Source organism: Cydia pomonella, chromosome 8 (assembly GCF_033807575.1).
Source record: "Cydia pomonella isolate Wapato2018A chromosome 8, ilCydPomo1, whole genome shotgun sequence".
Lineage (NCBI taxonomy): Eukaryota > Metazoa > Arthropoda > Insecta > Lepidoptera > Tortricidae > Cydia > Cydia pomonella.
The window spans coordinates 11,449,229-11,462,270 of NC_084710.1; positions in this window are offsets into that span (position 1 = coordinate 11,449,229).

Here is a 13,042-nt window from a genome sequence, read left to right on the forward strand (position 1 = left end):
AGCTACAAGGATGTTCCGATATTGTAGTAAAGCTGTAACAACTTATCTTTCGTGCTTGCTGGTACTTAAATGAACTTTACCCTCTGATCCACTTTAATGTACGCTCATATTTAAAATACATGTTAACAGATATTTTGATATTAAATATTATATGTTTGTGTTTTGCAAAGGTTTTTTTTTGTCTGACTTTTTCGGGCTATTTATTATTAATATTTCTGTAAGTATTTAATATATTCATTTTAAAACGTCATTCTCGTGACATGATATAATTTATCAAAATACTACCAATGATTGTTGGGCGATTATAATTATCATAAATGACTCTAATGTAGGTAGAATAAGTTCAAACTATTTGTATTTAGAAATACACTATCTAACCAATTTGTCCACTTTTATCATTATAAAATATATATGATTATTATATGAATGAAATATAAATTAATATTTTACTAGTCTATTAGCTTTATAAATTTTCTGACAGAAATAGTAAATGGAGGTTCTCTATTCAAATGATCAACTGTTGAATGATGAAATCAAAAAGTCAACTGTTAAAAAATATCAATAAAATATTCAGCATAAGCAAATACCGAACAACATCATACTCTACGAGCACACTCAAAACTTACAAACTGTACTTTGGCAAAATCATCATAGATTTGATGGAAGCCATATTTTAAAAGAAGAAGAATAAAGTTAAAGCCACTTATATATAAACGCAGACATATATTACATATATTCCGGCTGAAGCAGAAACGCTTTCTGCATAGATTTCCGTACATTGATAATTATATTGATGTCCCCCCATGATGCCGGTTATCAATGTCACTGTGCGAACTTGACAGCAATATAGTTATGCGCGTGCAAAAGAGATAGCAACAGGCGGGTCAATGTACAAAAATCTACGTCGAAAGCATTTATAACTTTATCATAAGATTCTGGCTCAAGTTTGCTTCCGCTCGCAATTTTCTCGGCGCGGCGGAAAAGGACATTTTATTATTTTTATGGGGAAGACGACAAGCTTTCTGGTGGAAATAAATGTTGGTAAAACTTTTATTTGAATGCCTAGGTATTATAAGTCGGAATAACAATACACAACATACAACCTGAGGTATTTCATTTTCCAGTCTCTGAATACGGCTAGTGTTATTTTCGCACAACAATTTTTTTTTTACTACAGGTAACTTACGCGTTCTGTTATGTGTGATGAAACTGTTGTAAAAGAAAAATAATAATTGTAGGGTTCTATTCACTTGAGATATTTTGAATAATAAAAATTTAATCGCTTTGATGTTAAAAAGTAGAGCCCATCAATATTGGAAACTAAAAACCGGCAGGCTCTAGAGCGGCAAATGTTGGAAACTATTTAGATGAATATGAATAACAATCTGGATGAAATACCTTTGCGAGAATATTCATGTTCATGTAAGTATTATTTCGATTGACTGCCGCAAATAAAATGTTCATAAAGATATATATATTTTCATTGCTTTCAGCTAATGAATATGATTAATAGATACAGATTAATATAACTGACAGCATTTCGTTGTCGTAGCGCAAATGATTGGCATCTTGGCTAGGCACCCTGTCGCTGTATTTTCACTTTTTACCAAGCGTGGATGAGTCAAACACTTAGTGTACTGTCACTTTGAGGTTCGTAACAACCAAAAGCTGTGTCCCTGTGGACAATAGTTAACGGCTTTGTCCAACAAATAATGATTTTATTAGGAAAATTAACAGAAAACTATTGCTAGATTAAAACTAGGCATTATAGCCCTTAACTTTGGGAATGTTCACAAGAGAGACGTAAACATAATTGCTGTGTATGACCCATTATAAGTTTGTCTGAGGATTCCACTAGTACACGAAGTTTAGACTAGAGATGCTCTGAATATACGACAACTCAGTATTCGGTATTCGGCCTATTAGATCAGTTTGCTGAATATTGCATACTATCCAGCCAAATACCGATTACACCTATCTATATATAAAGTAAAATTTCACTGTCAAAATATACCGTAAAATTATATTTAATTTTGAAAATGTATTCGGAAATGATAAACTGATAAGAGTAAGTTTTTTGTTTTTCATATAAAATTAGTTTTTAAAAAGCTAATATTAATAATTCGTCGTTTTTTGGTATTTGGTATTCAGCCAAAGTTACTATTCGTGACATCTCTAGACTGTGGTGCTACATTCACGGATTAAAATCACTATTAAAATAACGACAATTACTCCACACAGGCACTCAGCGCACGAAATTAACACGTCAATCATACCTACACGCGTGACCTGCTTCGATGTGCTCGAGCGTTGGCTTTCAACCCAGTTTCAAGCTAATCGTAACGTACTGCTAATCTAAGCTATAAAGTGGCTGACCATCGCAATTATTTTATGCTTAATATCTTATTTAACTTAGTCAGTACAAAAGGGTAAGTATTACAATAGGGATTAACTTATAATAGTGACTCACGATCAGTAGCGAGTTAGCAACCATATTTAATGAGTATCAGTATTTTACCCACGTGAGAAAACAATCATTAAAAACATATCCAAATTATAATATTAATAATATAAAACGAATACCTAATCGAGAAAAAAAAGAGACATCCATTCATAAATTACACCAAATATTTTTTTATACACTAAATACGTCAGTGGCAAACAAGCATACGGCCTGCCTGATGATAAGTGGTTACCGTAGTCTATGGACGCCTGCAACTTGAGGGGTGTTACATGCGCGTTGCCGACCCTAACGACCCGCACTCTCGTTGAACTCTGGCAACCTGACTCACCGGCAGGAACACAACACTATGAGTAGGGTGTAATGCTATTTAATAGATAGCTTAAAGAATTTTTAATAAAACCTAAATACATTTACCAAGCCAGCAGCTGGCGAATAGCTGAAAACTTAGGACATGGCCGCCCATATCACCGCGGGGACTTGACCCAACAAAACACTAAATAGTCCGCCACACCACACACCACAACAAAGCTCCTATGTAACAAAGAGCAAGCGGCCGCCCGTAATAGCGAGGACCGTTTGGCTCACATCAACGATTCCACACAACTAAAAAAAAAACGAAAACGGTGATGACTGATGAGCTTCGTGGCTTAACATGTCACACCTTAATTTATTATTTTTAACCGACTTCAAAAAAACGGAGGAGGTTATTAATTTGACGGTATTTTTTGTATGTTTGCTACCTCAGAACTCCGTCATTTGGGTACCAATTTGGAAAATTCTATTGTCCCATTTTTGTCAAATCCAGTTCTAATGATGGGATCCATGAGGCATTTAGGAAATCCTCAAATCTTATAGGCATACAGTGAGTTTTGTGTTTTCTTTTTCATTAACAAATCAAGCATTAGCATTAAAAAGTGCCATTTAAGTGGAACTCCTGATGAAGACCAGAACGGAACTCTGCAACGACACGTATTTCACGTTTGACGATTTACCTATTTCGTTAAGTTTGTTAAGCAATCAAGGCTCTAAGAAACATTTTTGTCCAGATCCAGTTCTGATGATGAGTGCCATGAGGAATTGAGGGAACTGCTTGAAACTTCCCAACCGAACTTCCGAAACTTTTGAAATGACGGTTTGGTGAGAAAGGAACGAGTCCTGCAGAATGTTGCATCACTCATAACAAAAACTTAATGATGGCTGTACACACGTTGAGAGACCCCGAGATAGGCCGAGAACCAGTGTATACATACTGCTCTCTTCTCATCTCGCTCTTTATCGGCTCGTCTCGCCCTTTTTCGATTAGGCCGGAGTGGCCCTGAGACTCTCGGCGACAGGCTCTCGACGAGTGTGTACAGCCGGCATTAAACTAAAAATGAAAAATAAAATTAATATTAGAAAAATTAGAAAAACCAACTTAAAAACAGAAAAAAAAATTTTTTATTGCCATTTATATACGCTAGTAACTGATATATTTGAAGTTCGTGCCAAGCCAAATAGTTGCAATACTGGCCAATAATAAATATCCCCAAACAACTAATGGACAGCTTTCTTTCCTTCTTATCGAACCGCACCCAGGGTCGGCATTCGGTTGGACAATGTTGACTTGGTACCGACGTCATACACATCTGTCGCTAGCGCATATAGCAGCGATAATATTTTAATTTACCCTTTTGGAACTCAATTTATTTAAAGTTTAATTTTTGTTTAAGTTATTTTTTTTAAATCGTAGCACTTTTATAGGTCACAATACGGTTTCCAAAAAATATGAATACGATTTTTCAAAAAATGCTTAAACCAATGTTAAAATAATATTGCATTGTCACTCGACTTGCATATACGTAGTATATACAAAGTTTCAGATCAATCGGAAATCGAGAAGTGGGTCAAATTTAACTTCCAATATTTGACCCACACTAACTCACTTCAGAGGAACGCAGCTGAGTGAGTAAAAGGTACCGTTGACGGGTATACTTAGACTGACTGATTTATTTCGTATAGACTTAGTGTTTATATACTATCGACACGCGCTGATAATATTTTGCTGACCGCCACACTCACTAACTAAAAACATCTGTTCATACCTACTAAAAGAGCAAGACGACTAATAGAAGCTTGTAAGAACACTGCTACAGGCTATCTTGTTGGCGTATTCTGAGTGAAAAAATTCGAACACATTTAAAATTGACTTGTAATTAATATGGTAATAATATATAAGCTCGAGCTAGATGTTCGATTCGATGATCATGAAACGACTCGTAGACCTCATGACGTAATACAGTGCGTCTGCCTCGCAAGGACATACTGAGTGCAAGCATGAATCCCTCCGAGTTTAAATAAAATTAGTTTCATATGTATTTATTTTTATCTTACTTTACCTTTATTTTGGTAACCAGAGTCTGGTAGGTCATTACTGGTCATACTCATTCCATATACAGATGTAGATGGGATCTTTTTCATTCCTTTCTTCAAGTTAAAATAATAAATCTTAATAAACCTTTAAAAAGTACTTAGCTGTACATTTAACGGCTAATGCCATTTTGATGTACAGTCAGCATCAAAAGTAGCGGATTAAACAAAGTTTCAAAAGTATCTGCCATTCTGTAACAGCTTAACAAAATGTGGTGGTTCTATATGTAGAACAATGAAGACGTTAAAAGATATACTTTTGAACGTAAATTTTATGGGCTTATCAATATTTGGAAAAGTTATCCGGAATATCAGATACTTTTGGAGCGTTGTTTCATCCGCTACTATTGATGCTGACCCTACAATTAATGGTTAAAATAATACCTAAAACACTCTGGGTTAACTAAATTTTCAAACAAAGAACTCATAATTGAGTCGATTTACCTATATCGGGAAGATATATTATTATGCCACAGGCAACTTGCCTTGAAACCTATAACGGCCGACCAGCTTGCAACTTCAAGCGTATAACGCTCGCTCTCGATTTACTTGGCATTTATTCCACAATTTTTTCAAATTTATCAAATTTATCCGCATTCCATTTGGCCTTGAGATAATGTCGCTTACAAATATAGCTTACATATGGAAATAATGTGCTTATGTTATGTATAGTCAAATAAAATATCAGTGCCGGAGACTAATTCAAACATTTGGCATAAAATTGATATCTAAATGATATCTTTATGTCAATTAAATTTTCTTCATATAAATTGTACATACAACAATAGTCATAATTTTGATATCAAAGTGAACGTTCCTTCCAGGCCTTCCGGTTATGTCAACGACCAATTTCAAAACCTTGAAGGAATGCTTCGCTATCCTTCGTCCATTTCGATTGATGTAAATATTTTATTGTTTTCAAAACAATTTTCTTTGATCTCTGGGAATCCATTCAGTCATTTTTGTGGTAATATAATTTATAAATGCGAAACCTTTTCTTCCTGTTTACATGGGTGACATTTGATGACTTTCAACGTCTGTTATCAAAGAGTAAAATAAATTAGTACCACCGAAGGGGTTGTCGTTGAGATACAAGATGGCGAATACGTTTCGAGAATATTTTTTTGTGTTTTGCTCATTGATGAATGATGATGAAACATACAAAGTAATATATATATATATATATGAGCTTTAGAACTCGTGCCATTTTGAAAAAACAATAAAACTTAATCGATTAAATAAAATGTAACTATGTACATCGAACCTGCTTACAAAATTTCACGAGAATCGGTTGAGGAATGTGACCTGTAGAATGTGTAGAAGACTATTAATAGTCAGATATCCGGACATGCAGCATTTTCGCCTAAGCTACACTCATAACATCCGTCTACTAAATAGACCTTTTAGTAAAATTTATTTATATTTCATTGATACAAACGTTTTCTCGGCGCTTATGCCTACATAAACATAATCTCGGTAATTTGGTTGACAGTAAAAACACAGCGAAATGTGCCGATTAGGGTTATGGTGTTACTGAGAAATTGTTTTAGGAGCTGTTAATGACAGAAGGCCGCAGATGGGAGGTTTTATAACCCGATACTTCCATTATTAGAAAAAGGACATAACTCTTAAGTATACACTACTCAGAAAATCTTTTTCGGAAACATGATGGCCCTTGTCGGTAGCGTTCCAGATTTATAAAGGATCCGGGCCACAAAGGGGCCAATTTAACTTTCTAGGTATCTTATTTGTTAGAGGCAAACATACATAATATATTGCATCAATAAATTAATTGAAATGGACACAGTTTCGGACATTGTTTATGAGACTTTTATTAGAAACCAGTCTTAGTCAGCAACTCCGTTCGCGTAGAAGTGTTAGGGAGTTTTAAAAACACTGTATAGTATGTATGTATGTAAACACTTTATTGTACATAAGACGGGTAAAGAGACATTAAACATTGAGTGTTGGCAATGTACCAAGGCGAACTTATCCCTATTCGGGATTTCTTGGTAAAGTATGATGTAGGCAGTTTGAGTTCTCCAAGATCTGGAACACCCGGAGGGCTGCCAGATGAAGCAGTCACCTGACCAGGGTTACCACTCGCTAAACGTGCTGTTTGTTCCCATACAATATGTTTTTATTCGTTGTAACCCAATGCCAAAGCCTTAATTCAAAAGCCAAAACTCGTACAGCATAAAATTTTAACCGAAAGGAGGGCAAATTTGTTTTCCCAGTGTAATATTTTAGACGTTGGCGATAGGCTTCTGTTTAATATTCATGGTGTTACTTCACCCTGCGTTGATATTCTTGTGCCTTCTTTTACTTACTTTACTTAAGTGACATTGTAGTGACTGAAATCTCAAGCGGATTATTCTGACACCTCGCGTTAGTCATAATTAGTAGTCATGCGATATTAGTCTGTATTGTGTGACAAGCATGCTGTGCGTAATATAATACGTCTGCAAAATAGTAGAAAAACTTGATTTAACTTGACTAAATACCAACTGAACCGTATTTAGCAGACCGTGTGTTACACTTCCCGAGCCCGATGATCATACGTTCTAATGTTAATTTAGTTGAATTCAATACGCAATTTATGCATACTTGTTGGATGATTTTTATTCATGGTTGTTAACCTAAGGGGCCTAACCAAGGTCAGTGGAGCGACACTCCTCCTTTCGGGTATTCTTGCCTCCATTCGACTCAGCATTGCTCCTAGCAATTATTAGGGTTGGCACAATTTGATGTCCTTATGCGAGCACGACCACAGATAAGATAATGACTTGACTTTTTACAACCCTAAATAGCCGAAAGGGATAGTGCCTTACATTAGAAAGGGACCGCATGATTTGTCCTTGAATCGCTGTCAAACTTCGGTTTTGTAGGAAGTGCCATTTCAGTCACGCTTTTTGTAGCATTTTCATTCTGAGACATTTTTACTTCGTTCGTCATCTTGACTACGGTCCATGAGCCAACTCATAAACAGAAATTAAAAACCCTCCATTCTACGTGAATTTTTAAGGGATCGAGCATAAGTCAGAAACCAATATTATTCCAACGTTACCTATTTACAGAAATATGTAACAACAAATCCAAGTGTTTAATGGACAGGTACTTTTATGTCCAAAAGTATACCGTCATCTAAGCAACCCTCATTACACAACAATGGATTAGGGCCGCCACCTGCATATGAAAGTCATTCAAAAGAAACATTCTGTATTATCGCCACGGCCGCACACTCCCGAGTCGCTCTTTAAAAATACGATAACGAGCGCCCCACGAAAAAATCTGCACAAAAACGCGGATCGGCTATAACATTTACATAATGACACGGTTTGTCTATACCAGTGCTAATCCGAGAAAGGCCAGAGTGATCGCAACTTAGAAGTCTTTACAACATTTCGGATTCCGCAAAAGTACAGACCCGGCCCATCATATTGCGACCCACGATGATCTAAAGTCGGGAAAACAATGTCCGAGTAATTTCAAAGGGCGAGAATATAGAGAGACATGAAATGTGAGGTTAAGTCCGCTCATATTAGGGATAGTTAATCACACTCACTTGTGGAGCGGGATTTATATGGGTTATCTTGTTTTATTATTTATTAGTACCTGGACGACCGAGCTTTGCTCGGTTATAACTATTTATTGTAATATGGTGGTCTATAGGTGATAATCTTAACTACATTTTTTTACTAAATTAAACTTGTCTAAAACAATAAAAAATTATATATAAACTTGAACATATAAAAAAAAAACAAAAGTTAATCACCGGGCGAGATTCGAACCCGTAACACTTGTTTAGCAGTCCGCGTCTTAACCCGCTGGACCAGACGGACAGTGGCCGGCAACACGAAATTAGCGACCATATTCTGCGTCGAAAGAAAAACGGATGAAAACTCGAAAACACGCGTTTTCTCAAACATAAGACTAAGAACGAAAAGAGCTGGCGGCTTCCTCGCACAACGTATCAGTATTGCGATACAACGAGGAAATGCCGCCAGCATCCTTGGTACAATGCCTCAAGGGCCTATTTTAGATATAAGCTAGTTATAGTAATCATCTGTATATATCCATTATGTATATTGTTATTGTCAATAAATAGTTTAAACTAATCTAGATAGATTGTATACCCCCAAAAACACCTATATACAAAATTTCAGCGAAATCGTTAGAGCCGTTTCCGAGATCACAGAAATATATATATAAGATTTACCTACACTAAAAAACTGGAATTTTAAATATAAGTTAATATTGATAATTCCTCATCTATTTTATACCATGCTCAATTTAAGTCACTCGGGTCACTTCCAATGATTGCTACAAACCTCTGTCCTTTGCCCTCATTTAAGGGACTGCGCAACCTTCTCCATTCATCGGGTCCACCTGACCGAAATCCTTAGCAAGCTGCGTTCAATGGCCCGTTGTCGCTTTTCTTGACATTTTCGGTCCCGTTATGCTGGGGAATATGCAGATGGCATATATATTTATATTCCTGGCTCAATTCCTCATCACCCTGTCGGTCGCCTTGGCTCGTACATTAACAAGTAGGTGCAATTTTTTAACTACATAATTATGTTCAGGTTATAAAATGTATTAAAAAATTCGGACTGATTAGGTATAGATTGTCTTTTTATACTGCGAGAGACTATAGTAACAAATATACATACATAAATCATCCTCGCTAATTATACCCAAACGCCTTCCAGATATGATAGGATAATTAATGACTTATACCTAAAGATATTTTACTCCATGGTATAGGTACCTATGTTGCCCTAGCGATGACGATGCCTCTTCCGCTTTGATAATTAATACACAAAAGATACTTTATGTAATAAAACCACCATCATTTGAAATTTCAGTAACAAACAATTTGAACAATTACTTTTCGGATTAAGTGTATTCTGTACGAAAATCTTTTTGTAATTAGCTACGGTTTCCATTATAAAGAAAAGCTTATGGCATCCTGCAATATTATTATTTTAACGAATGTATTGTGTTGTATTTTAAGATACTTGTGTTTTTAAAAATTGCATAAATTGTATTATTATTCTTTAATTAATGTAGTAGGTAATATTTAGCAAATATGTAATACAATTATTTTGATTAAATGAAGTTCGACATTTCATCTATTTTCATTATAAATAAATTGAAGATTATTTATATATTACAAACTAGTAAAATTGGTATTTGAATAGACTGATCATAGAATAGGCATTGCTCGCAATAATGTGGACATGACTCCAGAATTTATTAAGTAATTAATCATTTAATTAATTTCTTATCGGAGATTTAATTCTGATTCCAAGTCTATAAATAATAACACAAATACTTCTTATAATGTATATTTTTTATTCTTTTATTTTTATAATAATCAGTATTGAGAGCGTTAGGATGGCGGGTGGACCTCAGAAAATTGAAGGAAATATTTATAAACATATTGTACCTTCAGTGTACCTCAGTGTACCTTTAATAGAATCTAGTGTACCTCTCCCTAAAACGAGATATTTAACAAAAAATCTTGGATTATACCGCACTACAAGTATGTATTTATATTGTACCTTCAGTATACCTCTGCAAACCTTTAATAGAAATCAGTTTACTTATCCATAAAACGAGCTATGCTCAAATTAAGGTCCACCCGCCAACTTGACGTCAGGTTGGCGGGTGGACCCATTAAATCTTGCATTATTTCAAGCAAAATATATGTAGTTATATTGTACCTTCAGTGTACCTCAGTATACCTTCAATATAAACTAGTGTACCGTACCTAAAACGAGATATTTTTAAAAATATGGTTCACCAAGGCGGACTTATTATTAGATGTAACTTAGTTTTAGGAGAGGTACAGCTATTTTTATTAAAAGTACACTGAAGTACACCGGAGGTACAATATGTTCATAAATATGCCTACAGCTTGATTCCCTATTAACCCTGAAATCGTAAAATGTTTAAAGCCTTCATATTCAGGAACAGAAAAGGCCAAATACCTACCTAGATTCCTATATAACCCTAAAATGACAACCTAGCGCCAGGATCTTGCTTCATTTCCCGCAAAATTTAAGTGGTTATACTGAACCTCTAGTAGACTTCAGTGTACCTTTAATAAAAATAGCTGTACCTCTCCGTAAACTAAGTTACGTCTAATAATAAGTCCGCCTTGGTGGACCATATTTTTATAAAATATCTCGTTTTAGGGAGCGGTACACAGGTTCATATTGAAGGTACATTGAGGTACACTGAAGGTACAATATAACTACATATATTTTCACCCGCAAACCTGACGTCAGAATGGCGGGTGGACCTTTTTTGTTAAATTACTCGTTTTAGGGAGAGGTACACTGGATTCTATTAAAGGTACACTGAAGTACACCGAAGGTACAATATGTTCATAAATATTTCGTTCAAATTTGCGGAGGTCTACCCGCCATCCTGACGCTCACTCAGTATTTATTCCAAATTTTCTATACTCGCTACTCAGTCTACTCCTATTTCTTTTTATATCAAAAATATACTTAAGTGCTGTGAAACTCCGCTCGCAATCCACTGATGCTAATGGAGGAAATAATCTTCAGAGGATCCAAGGAGAAATAGGAAACCACTTACAAGGCAAAATTAAAACCATCCTTGAAAGAAATCCACGTTTTGAGACCCCAATAGTAAGAACAGAAAATAAAGTCTGAATTCAACTGGAATAACAATATTCCTATTAAGCTACTTAAGTTTGCTTCATTAAAAACAGTGGTTGATGCGCGGAGTTTTTCAGCACTCAAGTATAATTTTGATATAAAAAGAAACTGAGTAAGGAAGCGCTGGTGGCCTAGCGATAAAAGCGTGCGACTTGCAATCCGGAGGTCGCGGGTTCAAACCTCGGCTTGTACCAATGAGTTTTTCGGAACTTATGTACGAAATATCATTTGATATTTACTAATCGCATTTCGGTGAAGGAAAACATCGTGAGGAAACTGGACTAACCCCAACAAGGCCTAGTTTTACCCTCTGAGTTGGAAGGTCAGATGGCAGTCGCTTTCGTAAAAACTAGTGCCTACGGCAAATCTTGGGATTAGTTGTCAACCCATGAGCCGTGGCAATATATAACGCGAGGAAGAAGAAGATAAAAAGAAACTGAGTACCGGAAATTAAAAAAAAAAACTGATTCTGGATTCATGTCCACATTATTGCGAGCAATGACGCTATTCTGTCTGATTTCTGAATTGATAAGACAATAAAACAAAATTTACAAATACATCCTTTTTATTGTTCTACTTTTACATTACTTAATACTGCATTCCCATAGGAATTGAGTTAAAAACATCAAAATTTACATAGATCTTTATACAGACATGATGTGTTTTATTAAACTTTCTTTTGAGAATGACATGATACGTGGAAAGAACGTGACCAATCAAATCGGTTATATCACCAAATAGTCTTCTCTCTGCTTCCATAAGAGCCTTCCTAATTGATTTTTCACTTAAAATTTTACATTTTTGACCTACACACCAGCCTAAAATGTTAAATACAAAGGTCGACTACAGGAAAATTAAGAGTTTAACCTCGGGACCAGAGATAAGCTGCAAACTCGGGATAAGCTGGAAATTCGTATACACCTTCATTATGGCGTTCTGTAGGTTTTCTTATAAGCCGATGAAAATCTCGTGTGCACGACGGAACTTATTGCAAATGTCATAAATATCGGTTTTTCTCGGATATCAAGGTTTCTATAGCTCCAATGTTCTTAACATCTAGATAAAAATTTGCGACATGAAACATTTTTCATGCGATCAGCTATTTCCAATATATAGGGGCACAAAACGCGCAGCGATCAGCTAAACAGACCTACTATAATGCAAGGCCAGCTGATAATCTCTGTAAATAAAATACATTCCATAAAGTTATATTAGTGACATAGAATTTAAAACAAAAGTTGCTCTTCCTGTGGACATTAGTTAACAGCTTTTGTGCATTTATAAGTAATAATTTTATGACAGGTCATCATAAAATTAAGCTTTGCACAGTCCTTAACTTTGGGTATTTCTACAGAAAATATGTAGATTTCGACTACAAATAAATCAAGAAAATGTTTTTACAAGCTTTTATTTAACCTATATGTAAGTTGTCTTCAAATCAGCTAACCATATCTCGACTAAATATTTGCTCATTTTA